Source organism: Neodiprion fabricii, chromosome 1, assembly GCF_021155785.1.
Source record: "Neodiprion fabricii isolate iyNeoFabr1 chromosome 1, iyNeoFabr1.1, whole genome shotgun sequence".
In the NCBI taxonomy this organism is placed as follows: Eukaryota; Metazoa; Arthropoda; class Insecta; order Hymenoptera; family Diprionidae; genus Neodiprion; species Neodiprion fabricii.
The window spans coordinates 18341987-18356142 of record NC_060239.1 but is presented as its reverse complement, the minus strand read 5'-3'; the positions used below and the strand labels follow the sequence as shown (position 1 = coordinate 18356142).

The 14156-nt window shown below is 38.2% G+C and overlaps 1 protein-coding gene across 5 annotated transcripts in view; it reads left to right on the top strand.

Moving 5' to 3' along the window:
- Positions 1 to 14156, top strand: part of LOC124177821 (two pore potassium channel protein sup-9) — an 854038-nt gene that overhangs the window by 300815 nt on the left and 539067 nt on the right. For all 5 annotated transcript variants that reach the window (XM_046561043.1, XM_046560786.1, XM_046560962.1 and 2 more), the window contains one exon: positions 4807 to 4927. The gene's annotated coding sequence lies outside the window, so the exon portion shown is untranslated. The remainder of the gene's footprint in view (positions 1 to 4806; positions 4928 to 14156) is intronic.

Below are 14156 nucleotides of genomic sequence, written 5' to 3'. Positions count from 1 at the left end.
CGCAATCTCGTCCTCCGCGCAGCTCCATGACGTCTTGGCGGTGAGCGTGGTGCTCCCTCGTCGCTAGTCGGTCCGTCGCAAGTTCGCTGGTCAATTGTTGGCGGGGTGAAGGGGGAGAGGCTGCGGCGCGCCAGCCGCCAGCGGGAATCGCGTCCACCTTGGATTCCCGCGATGCGGGGATCTGCGTAGGCTCCCCCTCCGCAGCCTCGACATCCTTCCTTCGCAATTGTCGCCAGTCCGCCACTTCGCAATTTCCTCGAATTCGGTGTAGACTTCTTGCCTGATGCCGTTGTAGCTCGAAAAATAAAAAAACAAAAAAAACCTGAAATATCTTACGCTATTCGCTAAGGTGTCCCTCTCGTAGTTTTGGATGCGTGACTCTAGTCCTGGCGCTCTTTTGCAAAAACTTGGCAACTCAATTTCGGAAATTCCTAAATTTTGGTTCCACCCAGGGTTCAAGGAGCCCCATGTAACAGGCATCAAAAATGCCACGTTACAATATATATATATAGTAACGTGGTATTTCATACACCATCACATGGGTTAATTATCGCACTTCCCTACGTACAGAATATCGCTAAAAATACCGAAAGCACGTCTGAGGCCAATACTCCAAAACGAATGACTAGTTATTTTAAGTGAAATTCTCTTTATTAAGCCAATTCTATTATATTTTCTGATTTTGTAACGCTCTACGAGAACCGACTACGAGACTTCCGCTTCGAGATACCAGAACACTGCCTGACAGGGGTCACGTACCAGCTCAACAGCGACCTCCACCGACTACGGAGTAACGAATACCGTTCAAGCCACTCCCGATGAATGGCTACCTAAGTTGTGAACAGGGTCGTGCGTGATGCACAAACAGTACCTCTAACTATGTAGACTTATCGGCCAGGAGCCGAACAACGAATCAACGCTTCTACCGCTCGGATGCATCGCCGACGGCGTACAGGGCTGTGCGTCAAAAACACAATAAAGCCTCCTGTCGACGATACTTATCAGCCTGGAGCTGAACCGACCATGACACCTACTAACTCGTTGTCTATAAAAAAAGGACGGTTGTCTCTTAATGAACCGTCTTATCGAAGGGCTGTGGCGTGGGTTACGCTCGACTATGCGGACCGCGTGGATCTGGTGGATACAGTGTGGGGATCCGTGTTGAGGGCCCTCACCATCTGATCGTTCCGGCATGAGGGCTCCGATGAGCGAGGGCCGAGATGCAGCGCCAACGAAATAGCTACAACGGGGAGTACCAGTCAAGCAAGGAATGAAGTATAATCGGTCGCAAGTCCAAGATATCGGTAACGCAATATTCTCGCACACTTCAATTTTGCAACACACGAGTGGTACGACTTCGCATCTCACCAACGGTACCGCACAGCTGATGGAAAACATCTTCGACCACCGCCCGACGTGTCTACACCTCGATACCTATCAGCGAAGGAGAAGAAAACAAACAACGAGGGATCATCGCCGCCTACCTGTAGACCGGACCTACGCGACCTGTTGGCCCAATTAGAATAACGCAGTTTGAGGAAGAATCACGTGACAGCAGCACGACGAAAATCAGGATCACCACTCGTCTCGACACTCTACGTTCAGTTTTCAATTATTCAAGACGTGCTTTCGTAGTATCCAGTATTATTATCGCTATCCATAGATTCAGTTCTCGCTTTATTGCCGTATCTTCGGTGCCTGTTCTATCTTCTTTTTACGTAAGTGAGGTTCCTTTTCTATTGTGTGAAGCCACGAAATTACTTGCAACATATCGTATCTTTATCTCTCTCTCTCTCTCTCTCTCTCTCTCTCTCTCTCTCTCTCTCTCTCTTGCAGTTGGTTTGCGTGAGCCACCTAAGCTCGTAGCTTATTCTCTACTATTTCTTACCTTATCCCTTTCTATTTCTTATTGCAAGTAACTTCGCGACTGGTTGACTCTTACTTACGCATTCTTAGTGACTATTGCTTTATTTTATTATCTCTCTCTTCTAGAGTACCTAAATATCTAATATCGCTGTATAGCAGCGTGTTCTGTTAAGTTATCAATTCTTACCTTAGCTATTGGGCATTACTATTTCGTTATACTTTTTCTGATTAATTCATAACTGTTTCTTTACCTATTATCTTTGAGTAATTAAGTTTAGTGAGTGTAGCGCGTGAGCGATCTTAGATCGCCGCGCGGTCTCGCTCATCGTTCTTTTGACTTTGGAGTATTGCGCCGTATCGAATAACATCTTTTCCATTATTTTCTTCTCTAATACCGCTGATATTAGTTGTCCGTAGTCTCTTTGGTTGGTCATATGTTGCGTATGTTGAAATTATCTTTTACCGTACCGAATGTTATCTCTCTTTCTTCTCGCACTTACCGCAAACTAGAGACTACGTATTATCTGTTAGTACCTATATTTTATAATAATTCTCTACTTGACCTGTCTCATTGAATGTACCTCATAATTAATAATTCCCTGCCTCTGTTATATCACTGATAATTCTGGTAATGTGATAACTATTACAATTTTTGTATTTCGCATGTTTCTTATAATCGCTTCTTATATTTTATGGCTTGCTTGATCAATGCTTCATTCAAGTACCGTATATCTTTCTCTGTTCTGCCTATTCATTATAAAACCGTGTTAATTATTACCTCGACTCATAGTATCGCAAGCCCACGAATATTTCTCGTTTATTCTGAAAACGTTCTGTTATTTGTTAAATCTCTCGCTTAACTTTTCTCTGGCTGTAAATTAATTATCTTACCTATCTTAATTGTAGCTCAATCTCTTCAGTTCTTTGCTTGTTATTAAAATTCATCGCTTCTTGGTCAATATATTTGATACTATTTCTGCTTCACCTGTTTCTTATTTCATGTATTGGATTCAACCCCTCTCCTCTACCATTATCTTGTCTATACTGAGCAAGCTGTGCAAAACCGTCGTAGAACCTGATCTTCTCGTTAGCTATATCTTTTTCTCTAATTATCTATTTTCTGACGCATGTGCGTCTGGCGCCCAACAATCATATCTTTCTCTCTTATTATCTCTCAATATCTAATTATTCAGGTTAGTAACTGCGCAGTAGGGTAACCAATCTACATATAACCCTCAAATAATTGGTTACAATATATATCCGGATTTTTCACGATATGTAGTTTGCATTCACATAACACACCTCTGACTGGGTTAGATTATTGATTCTCTAGATAATACGTTCGTGTACTCGTAGCTTATACTTTTGGAATCTTACAAATTTTCGTCGACCAGTTGGGTATGTAACCTTTAGAAAATATTGTTTTGTACTAGCTTACTCATACAAAATCCCCAACTCGCTGTTTGTAGGCTTAACTTGTTTCACGTTACTGTAAACAGTTGTAACTAGTTGTTTTGCAATTTTACGAAATACTTTCATCGATGCGGTACCGATAATACGATATTTGTTCATGTACTCTGTAACCAATTGCTGTAGATTATCAATCAATTTATATGAGCCATTCAGGCTGAATGATTGCCACCTTGTTTCTTTTAGTGTGCGATCCCAACGTTCTATAACTTGTGCTTTCTTAACGCTGTACGTTTAATCATAAATGATTTTGTGCTTCTTCATTCACTTTTTGAATTCCGTATTAAAAATTTTTTTGTAATCATTTGCCTGAAGATTTTCAGATGACCACTCACTGTGAAGCACTTGTGTCAATCCATCCACAACTGAGGTAGCACTTTTATTTTTTAAGGGCACAGCCCACGCTAATTCAGATAATACATCGATTTGGTTTACAATATTTTAAAAATTTTTCTTAATCTTAGTATACTGACGCATTTTGACCACATCCGCTCGCCATAAGACGTCATGGCTTTCCACAATAATTACTCGCCATCGCTTAAAGTCCCTTGAACAGTAATATTTGCTTTACGTAATTCTACCGCTATTGAGATTTTCTTATTCGTGTGAGCTGTATTTTTAGCTGCCCGCGAACGACTCAATAATCACAACCTATTCACTAATTCGTTCGGATCGTCCCAATATGTGTAGCCTACTTGACGATTTTTGTGTACAATATGTTTATTTGCGTTGAGACCCTCATCAAACGCAGCCTGTAAGCATGACAAAAATAGCTTGTTTACAATTTGTCGGCATTTGTATGATTTGCTTCCACATATTTGATTCGATTTATCATAACCTCTTTTATGAGCATTGGTTGACTTGACAATATCGAGATATTTCTGTAGATTATTATCGTTGTGAATATCCTTATGTAGGCGCCAATGTTAGGCCCGCGCTAATGGGGTTGGTGGTAGTCTCCGCATCGGCTGGGCTGGCGCGAGAGAGTAAGTCTGGATGGCGTCAACGACGCAAGTACGCTGTGTGGGGGGGGAGTTGGTAATAAACATGGATACATGGGAAGGAGTGTTTTTGTTGAACCAAAAATCCCCTACATTTATCAAGAGTTTTCTTGAACATCAGTTATACCTGGAGTTGCTTTCGCATAAAAGTGACCGACATCAAATGTAATTGGTGATTCATCAATCATGAAACCATGATCCAAAAATATAATCCCGTAAACCAAATCCATCGTATCTCTAGTATTATGACTAGAATCCATTATATGATTCTCGGTTAAAGTACCAAAATTTGTCTCAAACATCTTTTTCATTTTTTTTTTTTTTCAATTATCCGGTTCCTTCGTCATTTCGACTAGCGCTGACCGTGGTAAATTGGGTTGATTTTGAGATTCTGTTGCAGGTGTTGTATGTATACTTTCTGGTAAAACAAGTATATGTTCATCATGAATTGTATTTGTATCACTTTCAGAATGATTTTCGCTGCTCTCGATGGGGGGTTAAAGGTCACATAGATGCGGTGTCAATTTCCCCACACTACTTCTGCGTCGACGCACCTTGCGGAACAACGATTGACTCGGTTTGCGAATACGGTATGTGTAATTTTGAAAATTAGTAGTTTCTATGTCATAATCCCAAACCATAATTTGACGACCGAAATAATCCTTTTTGGAGATATTTTCGGAGGTTCAATGTCTGCTTTACTCTCTGACGCCTTTGCAACGACATTCGGTTGTTCGACATTCCGTTCTAAAATTCTTTGCATTATTTCAGTATCCATTGCGTGATCAATTTTCAGAGCCTGATATTTATTCCTGCCCGCATCGTTTGCTACAACTGTTTTGCGTTTCAAATCTTTCCATGATTTTGGAGTTTTCTCCATATTAAAAATGTTATAGGTACAGATTCAAGTAAAACACTGTTACTCGAAACAGGCTACATCCTGTTTCATTTTTCCAATTCATCCAATTCATCAAAACCTTCACGATATGGACCACGTTTCATAGGTGTGTCTTTGTCAATTACTAGAAAACCATACTTTAAACCCCAACAGACTAAGCACATTTGCTCGAATTGTGTATACGTCATATCAATATTCACGTGATCATCGAATATATGTCTCAAGTTTTCACTGTCTTATTTGAAGAGAATTATGAAATTTGCATTCTCGCGTATCCAACATTTAGGAATCCTCGTGTATGTTTGAGACAGATAGAACTAATCAACAAATTTATGACTCATACAGAAATATTGACGAACAGCATCTTGCTTATCACATGCAATGTCGTCAAAACTGAAAATTGAGTTTGCGTTAGCTTGTTTGACCGGAACCACATCACAATTATTCAAGCATGTAAAATACGATATACTTGGAATAAGGTTTCATACGCGCCAGTCAACCAGAAAAACTAATTCAATTCTATCTTATGTCTCGCGTGTAGTCCAGTCGAGATAGACATAAAAGTATCCTTAAGTGGAGATAATTAGGGGAAGCAATTTTTTTTTTTGAACCTTGGGGGTGGCGGGGGGGGGGGGGGGAGTGGTTGGAAGTCTAAATCTCAATTTTCGGGAAAATCCCGCTATTGCGTTCGCCGCCATCTTGATTTAAAGTTCAATTTTTTCGTTTTTCTGAAAGAACTCGTTGACTTACAACTTGAGGGCAAAAATGATAAAATCCAAAGTTATTGGAAATTTAATTTCCCACAGTTTTGGTCATTACTATTTTTACGCTAGGATCAATATTTCCAGAGTTATACTATTGGTAATCGATTTCTCATAATCGATATCCTATTTATCCAAGATGGCTGATGCCAAAAGGAGCGCCTATTTTCGAATTATGTATAATGGAATTGACTCTCAAAATCAAAAAAAGAACTTCATAAACACACAAGTGGATAAAAATTTGAAAAAACATAATGTTCTCCCACCAGAAGTATATTTCCAACCTAAAATTCATAAAAATGATATTCCACTCAGACCAATAGTATCTAACATCAATTCATCCACGTACAAAATATCAAAACTTTGGTGCTCTTTCGAATATATTAAGTAAATCTATTTATCATGTTAAAGATATATGGTCTTTTGTGGACAATATAAAAAATATACCCATACCTACAGATCATGTTCTTTCATCATTAGATGTAAAATCTCTATTCACAAACATTCCTACAAAACTGGCTTTAGCTATAATTACTAAGAAATGGCTTGAAATCAAACAACATACCAGTATCTCTCTATCTAATAAAAAAGTTGTAAACAAATGAACAGGTAAAAAAGATTATAATAACAATAGTATAAAGAAGATTATAATAACAATAGTATACGCATGAAGTTGGCGGTGGGGTGAGATGCCAAAAACAAAACAAAAAGCATCTAGCAAACAAAATTACCTCTGACAGCTGTCATCGGCTGTTTATGACAGTCTTTGACAAATATTTTTATAGGTATCTGTTTCCGACACGCAAAACGTAAACATGCAAACGAGAATTATCAAGATGATTCCCGACGGGAATTGTCTTTTTCGCGCGCTGGCGTATTGTGTATACGGCACTCAAGATCGACACGCAGAGGTGAGACTGAGTATCGTTTCAAATATATCATACTGGCAAACATGTCAGCAGAAGTAATGAACAGAACTCGAGGAGAGTTATATCAAAGAAGAAATAGTTTTTTTTCGGATCCTGTAAATCCTTGATCCGATTAACCACTGAGTAAGGGCCTTCCCAGTTTCCTTGTAGTTTCGGACATCGTCCTTTCTGTCTTCAAGGTTGAAAGAGCCAGACAGAATCTCCGGGATTAAATTTTATATCCCTAGCTCGAATATTATAACGAGGTTTTAATTTGTCTGCAGCCATAGAAATTCTACTTATAGCAAAGCTATGAATTTCTTTCACTATAGGGAAAATAATAACTATAGCAAAATAAGTCGCCAAATGCAATTGGGGATGCATGGCATGGGGGGTTTTGTATATGTGAGTGGATTCGTTTACCAAAACAATCTGAGCAGACCTACATAGGGAGCCAATAGCAATGTCGGGTTGATCGGAAACAACCGATCAACAGTTGCAGACCTGTCATCAAATCAGCACAAATAAATTCACCTGTCTAACAGACACTGTATAAGGAAATAGTGAGGCGCGCAGCGCCGAGGTGGGGTTGGCGCGCGAAGCGCGCAGGGGCGAAGCCTCTAGTAAACGAAAAAGAATTTATTGAAGCTGTGAAACTCATTCTCGACTCTTGTTACTCCACACACAATGAACAGTTTTATAAACAAATCCATGGTATTAGTGCGATATATGGGAAAATCCTCAACACCAACAACAATAGTGGTTTCAGGAAGTTGCCGATTTCGTCACAATAGTGGTTTCGGCTTTATATGTGATGTTATCTATGCATAAGCATTTTATTGGTTCATAAATTTCAAAATCTACTGGAAAACAAGATGTATCCTTAACGGGCACTGTAATAGGTTCACTTTCTCGATATCTTAGAACTTCTTCTGCATTGTACTTGTTCAGCAAAGTGTTACTAAAAGTGAGTTGATTTTTAAAAGCGACCGTGTGACACAAATTAACTTTATTACACGAAGAGTTTGCCATGTTTTAGCACCCGATGCTTTGCTTCATATCTCATTGCCTATAAATGTTTCGAAGGTCTTACGGTTTCCATGATACGCTGGTAATGTACCATATTATGATGTTTTGGTTTGAGTTTTGCTCCAAAAAGTTCTATGAATAGCATATGATGTTTTTTAACGAGAGTACCGAGTAGCTCGGTTAATTCAGGCACAACGTACAATTGTAATGTTATCGATAAAATTTCTTTAACTAATAGAAACAGTTTCCAATGTTTGTCGTCACGAGGAACAAGATCTCCGAGCATCATTTGTAACGTTCATAACGTAACAAAGCATTTCTGCGGCAGATATTCGTAAGTGCCCATTTCCCAAGTTTTCAGTACTAATTGGGGGAGGATGGTTTGAACCAGAAGGATAATTAAAATACATAACTATGAAATTTAATGTTTCTATGGTGAAGTATTTTTTTTTTTTTTTTTTATCAAATACTTCTATATCAAGGACATGTCAAAATTGCACACCCCCTCTAGTAGATCATGCATAATGTCGACACAGTAATTTTCAGTGACAGGAAAGCCTAGCACAGTATTCTAAATGGACTCACCTTTATCGCCAGTGCTACGTGCATCACCCTTACGGAAAAAACCCCCAATTTTACCTCCAAAATAATCCTCCACCTCTAACGGGTAAATTCGTACCCCTTAATTCAGGGTTAACCTCAAAGTCGAAAGTTCACTCCCAAGTTGAAGGTTTACTCCCAAGTTGAGGGTTTACTTTCAAGTCGAGGGTTTACTCCCAAGTCGAGGGTTTACTCCCAAGTTGAGGGCTTACCTCTCAAGTGAGGGTTAACCCCTAAGTCAAGGGCTTACCTCCAGGTTGAGGGTGAACCTCCCAATCAAGGATTCACTTTGAAAGAATTCTCGAGTCAATTAAAATTTCACGGGTTATGCTACCCTGCAATAAAATCAAGGGTTCACCACCAAGCTTTTACATATTATATTTTGGCGTTGACACCCAAATTTTAGAGTTCACCCTTAAGAAGAGTTAAGTGTATCCCTTGGGGTTGCTGGGGACAACCCCCGCAATGTTGATAGTTCACCCTCACATTTACCATCAATTGAATTTTGGGGATATGAATTATCCTCATCGTTGAAGGTATACCTTCAACGTCGAAGGTTCACCTTTATGTCTTGGGGATTGAACCCTCAATTGTTAGGAATTAACCTTTATCGTTAAGGGATTACCTTCAACGTTGAGACTTCACCTTCAACGTCGAGGGTTCATCTTCAACTCTTGGGGTGAACCTTCAATTGTTGAGGGTTTATCTCCAACTGTTGGAGATAAACCCTCCAATAATGATGGTTTACCTTCAATTTTTGGGGTAAACCCCTAAATTTAAGGGTTTATCCTCAACTTTCAGAGTAAACCCCTAAATTTTAAGGCTTACCCGCAGAAATTGAAAGTTTCTTTCCGTGGGGGCATCTAGCAGTATGTTTGCTTCATAATTTAATACTGTTGGTAACTGAGCTTCAACTTCTCTACACGTTTTTTGTACTTGTGCCTTTGTAGCTTTACAGAACCTACAATAACTAATTACCGTGAAGCTTTCGGAAAAGCCAAGAATGGAGTTTAATCCCAAGTTATCACCGATAATGATAGCCAGGTTAAAAAAGGTTTTTATATTCCCATCAGGGAGATTAACTTCAATAAAGCTTGATCCACAAGTTCATTCAAATATTCTATTACTTTTTTATAAATGCACTGATCCGAAAAACACTTAGAGTTTTCAGAGAGGGAGATTTGAAATAAAAATATTATTTAACTTTGATCGAATATTGGGTGGTAAACAAGGAACCGACACTTAGACGCCAGACATTTTATATACAGTGGAATGCGATGCCAGTGCATTTCCTGGTTCAAAGTCATCCTGGTAAATAAAAATGGGTAATTTGATCCCATTTGAGTGACTCTCCGAAACTTTAGTTTTCCAATAATTGGCTTGCACTATGTTTGTGATTTTATCGCTTATGGATTCTAATGAAGACATGTAGTCCATAGTTTAATCAAATACGCACGGAAGTTCAAAAAAATTTTTCAAGACTGTAGATAAAGGAATTATTGAAGCTGTTACTTTTTTATTGACTAACATGCCTGTCTCATCCAATATCAACAATTTTTTTGCCTCCGGTGTGGGACAAATTAACAAACCCAAAACTTTGAACGCGTTTTTTCTCGAAACCACTTTTTTGAGTGCGGCCCGCAGCAAAACTCGAGCAATTTTTATCCGATCGACTTCAAATTCTTACTGTATCAATGAAAACAGATTATCTAATGTACTACATAGGACTTTATCGATATCTCAATAATAATAAAAGTTATAGCCTATTTTCGATGAGAAATTTTGCTTAAAACTCATTCTTTAATTTCAAAAGCATGCCTATTTTTGAAATATCAATTTTTTTCCAAATCCCTACGTACTACACTTGAAAATATCATATTATTAACGAAAACACTGCGTATTTTTTTCTGAGTCGACGTTGAAGAGAGTTTTTCTGCGTACCGCGAACCACTGCGGAGACAACAACACCTGACGCGGGAGCTTCCCCAGCGCCACCATGTGGCGTGAAAAATGTGTGAAAAATGTCTTTTAAAGAATTAATAAACAAGGAATAAAACGTAAAAAAAATTTTTCGAATGTCTTGTTACGTTCTCCAGACTTCATATTCCTTTCACACACTCTTAGTTACCTTACGCTCTGTAGTCTACCCTTATCGTCCGCGAGTCAGCAGATTCTTCTGTAACTCGCGGCTATCTTGCCTCCTACATCCCGCTAAACTTCGTAGATCTATCCTAGCGCCCAGACAAGACACATATTCTTCTAAAGCAAAACCACACCCTTTTCCTCGACCGACTCCTTTGCGTTGACCACATACACCAACAACTACTGTGTGATAATCAACAATCGTATACTTCAAATCGTTTACCTTCCCTTAAAACCGATCCCTTTATACTCCATTCACTTCCTGCACTGGAAGTAGTAGCACACGAGTGCATAGTCGACGTGAACGGACCCTATAATAGCCAAATAACACCTTGGCTGGGCGTGGAGTAAGCTCCGATTACCGCTCATCGGAGTCTATGCATTCTACCTCGTAACAATCTCTTATTTCTCCCACAAAAAATAATTGTTGAAAAATGAAAAAAAAAAAAAACAACAGGGGGTCACAGTGGTGTTGTCCCTTGAACCGTTTATATTCCGTGCTCATTTCTGAAAATGCACTTTGAATGTCCTCGAATTGATCATGAATTTTATCTTTTTGTGTACTATTAGTTGAGTTTATGAAAACTCATAAACTCAAATAATAGCAAAGACGTTTGAAATCATTAATATGGATGTTGTTAAAAAAATTTGGAAATGCAGATACAATGCGTTGCACTTGAACAAGTGACAATGTTTCATCAGAATGAAATCTAGAGGTAATCTTCAGGGCATCACTGCAATATTTCAAATCAGAATCATTTAATTCAGTTACCGGAGCTAATCCATTACTTAGCTGACCATGTGTGTTCTGAATTGAGCTTTTCAGTTCACGAGATTGCGTAGGATCTTCGAGGACAGTGTTATGTGGTTTTAGAATACATCCTTTATCATGTGAGGAGTAATGTTGCCTGAGATTTTTTTAAGTATTGAAACTGCAATTACATGAGTTTACCAGGCAAGGAAAAATGATGTTACTGCTTATGATATGAGAAAACAACACGCGAAATTGAACAACTTCCCTTGTACAAGTTCAGGACAATGTGAACAACGCACAAATATTTGGAAAAAAAAGTGAAGATGAATGTGAAAAGTTGCTGGAATACTTAAAATGCACAACAATCTGTAAAGGGCTAGTTTCAATCAGATTCCGATTCAGGGTTACTCTCGTGGAAATCTCTGAGATCTGTTCGTATAGTTTCTACGCTAACAAAATACCTATCTTTTTCTGGTATTTCATATGCTTCTAGTTATAAAAATCGCCAGATCGCTTCACTTCACACAGGATATTTCGCATTTAGTGCATATAAAATAATTTAAAACAGAAGTCAACTGCGCTTAAAAAATTAGGAAAACTATATTTCATTTCATTGATAATGACGAAAGCAGCCTCCAGTTTCTCAAGTGGACCGACTGCGATAACGACAGGCTGAAATCTTAGGTCGCACGAAGGAAATAGGTTCACTCTCGCTTCCAAAACTTTCTGCAAATCCGTTAACATCTAGACAAATAATTTAATACAAATCTCGTTAGATAGTAGTCAATTTTTCGTATGATATATTTTTCATCATCAGATACTTACATTTATCCACAAAATGAAACCATCAGCTTACTCTTGCATGGACGGTTTCCAACTCTTCTTGTTACCAGTCTTACAGAGTATTGGGCGAAATAGGTAGGAAAGTACTCGAAGTCCAATAATTTCAGGTGGAACATTATCTGAAATTCATCAGTATATGTATCATTTTCAGATACTAGTTATAAATACATTTATAAGATCTTTTCATTTTTGAAGTTAAAATATTTTTTCCTTATTATAGAATAATTATACTATGCTAATCGGGGGAAAGTTCACCTTAGGAAACCAACACGTGCGCACCTTGTGTCTGTGTGTACGGCTGCCAAATTATTCCAATATGATTCGGTACCGCTCGCTCGCCCAGTGAATAAAGTTGGTATCTGTGCACAAGGACACGAGATACGCGTGTGTTGGTTTTTTCAGGTATACTTTCCCCCCATTAGCATGGTGTAAGAATTTTTTTGGACACGGTATGAAATTATACTGAATTATTGTAATTTTACACGTGGTACATTGAATCTAGGGAAAAACATCTGAAATGTAAAAAAATCTGCCAAGTGATCGAAACCAAATCACAATAAAAATTCAAGAACAACTTAGATATTGCCTAGATTTCATTATTTTTTGTAAGTATGCGTGAATGATACTGCTGTAACGTAGTAAATAATGAAGTAACTGTAAGGGAACCGCACTCTTATACCTATTCAGATATGTAGCATTCATAGTTTAGAACGTTCCGACTTATGACCATCATGAGAATGCAAAATAGTAAAACGGCTAATCCAATTTCCACACGTTTACATAAATAATAATAATATGGCAGTAGTCTTTCAAAGACTTGTGTGGTTCACCGGATCGTATTACGCGTCTGTAGGCCGTGTCAAGATGTTCAATAAAAACACCCGCATTCGCATGAGGGATGAAGATGATTGCAGGCAACCTTACCTAGATGTAACTGGACTGAGTCTAAGCCTCAATTCGCTGATTTAGCGCCGGAAGGACATAATCCGTAACCACATAAGTCTATTTCAAATTGCTAACAAGTAATGAATACATTTCGAGGTGAAAACTATGAACGAAAATTCTTTTTTTTACATTTTACTCAACCGCCTAGCACAGCAAGTATAGCTAAAATGTGTCAGTCTTAGTAAATAATCCTATTTTATACAGTCTTCAATTTCTAACACTAATTTATCAATTAATAACATATGTCACATGCTCAGATCAACGGTCCAAAATCTTTGATATAATGTATTATTTCGGAAATTCGCGCAAATTTGAAAGTAAAAGATGCAGTACATGCAATTTCATGTTATGTTTTCTGAAACAACATGTGTTCGAGATGTTACTGATGGATTTCGGGTCCGTGATGCGTCAGAATAAATCAATCAAAGGGACGGTTAACTACTGTGGCGCTCGATTATTCGTGAAACGTTCATGAATACCGATTTGTAATCATGTTGCCGGTGGGACATGATTTTAGACGAAACGCTATGAACATTACGAGAAACGTAATTGCCTTTCTGAGAGAGTAAATAATGTAACTCAGCATTTATGTGGATTGCACTAAATTTGTGTGGGATTAATACCATTGTGATTATATATTCTTTATTACACCACAATATTTCTTTTATCGAAGGCAAAAGATTGCTAACGCAGATGAAATTGAGATTTATCTATCATGCGTTCACTTGTTCGTACAATATAATCTCTTTATATTTATAAAACATTAAGAGGTGACCCGCGATATTACAAGACATGCGAAGTTATTTTTTTATAATTTTTATATGCCAACCACATGTCATCGGGATAGAGGAAAATTCACATCTTAAACTGAAAGTGATTCAAAAGTTCCAGATGGTAGTTATTTGTCCAGAGCAGCATTTTACTGATTGTTCAGTACCT